Source organism: Sapajus apella, unplaced genomic scaffold (genome assembly GCF_009761245.1).
Source record: "Sapajus apella isolate SASKATOON/1434 unplaced genomic scaffold, GSC_monkey_1.0 scaffold60, whole genome shotgun sequence".
Classification (NCBI taxonomy): domain Eukaryota; kingdom Metazoa; phylum Chordata; class Mammalia; order Primates; family Cebidae; genus Sapajus; species Sapajus apella.
The window spans coordinates 11562905-11564196 of record NW_022437000.1 but is presented as its reverse complement, the minus strand read 5'-3'; the positions used below and the strand labels follow the sequence as shown (position 1 = coordinate 11564196).

Genomic DNA, 1292 nt, shown 5'->3' with positions numbered 1-1292 from the left:
ATATACAAGAGATTTTTCTTTTGAGTAAATACCGATAAGTGGATCGGCAACTTTGAGGTATGTATATGTTTAACCACTTAGGAAACTACTAGTTTGTCATCTGCATATCTTCTTTAAGTGTTTCTTCTATATTCTAAATATATGTTCTTTATTAGATGCATGGTTTTCTCCTAGTCTGTGCCCTGACTTTTCTTTTTTTTTTTTTTTTTACAGCAAGTCTTTTCATTTTTATTACTTAAAGTTTCATTTTTTATTTAGCTTTCTGACTCTGTGCTTGCGCCTTCAACACTTTCACAACGATTTTCTGCTCCTCGATAAGGAAAGCACGCTTGATCCTGTCACGAACACATTTAGCACACATGGAACCACCATAGGCCCTGCTGACATGTTTCTTTGTTTTGGACAATCTCATAAGAACTTTAGGTCTTACGGCACGAACCCCTCAAAGCCTGCCTGGGCACACGCCACATGCTGATTTTGGTGCTTTCCCAACCTTCTTGGTATAAAGGTAAACAATTCTATTACCAGGGGTCCGGGACAGCCTAGTTTTGTTAGAGGCGGTATTGTAGGAAAGCCTACGTCGGTATGTCAAACGCTGGACCATTCTGAGTGCCTGCACACAACGTCCCCGGAAGAGGAAGAACCTGACTTTTCATTCTCCAAAAAACATCTTTTGAAAAACTGATGTTCTTAATTTGTATGAAGCTTAATTTGTCAATTTTTTTTCTTTTATAATTGTGTTTTGATAATGTACCTAAGAAATCTTACCTAATCCAAGGTCATAAATATTTTCTTACATTTACTTCGTGAAGTTTTATAGTTTTAGGTTTTACATTTAGAAGTGTAATCTATTTTGAGTTCACTTTGCTTGTTGTGTGAGGTATGAATTAAACTTCCCTTTTGTAAATGGATGTCCAATTTTTCTGGAGCAATTTGTTGAAAAAACTATCCTTTCTCTACTGCATTGCCTCTGTACTTTTATCAAAAATGAATTATCCATATATGTGTGATTCTATTTATGTGCTCTCTGTTCTCTTCCTTTGTCTGTCTCTCTCTCTCTCTACACCAAAACTACATTGTTTTGATCCCTGCACTTTTATAATAAATCATAAAATAGGAAGTGTACATCCTTCAATTTTTTTTCTCTTTTTCAAAATTGTTTTGGCTATTGTAGGTCCTTGGCAATTCCATATAATTTTTATAATCACCTTGTCAATTTATACAAAAAAAATCCTGCTAGAATTTTAATTGGGACCATGTTAAACCTTCAGATCAATGTGGGGAGAACTGAC

At 35.0% G+C, this 1292-nt stretch overlaps 1 pseudogene across 1 annotated transcript; it reads right to left on the bottom strand.

Annotated features, from left to right (window-relative positions):
- Positions 1-212: 212 nt before the first annotated feature.
- LOC116528824 lies at positions 213-655 on the bottom strand (annotated as a pseudogene). Its single transcript, XR_004259220.1, has one exon. The product of XR_004259220.1 is annotated as a 60S ribosomal protein L34 pseudogene (transcript).
- Positions 656-1292: the final 637 nt, after the last annotated feature.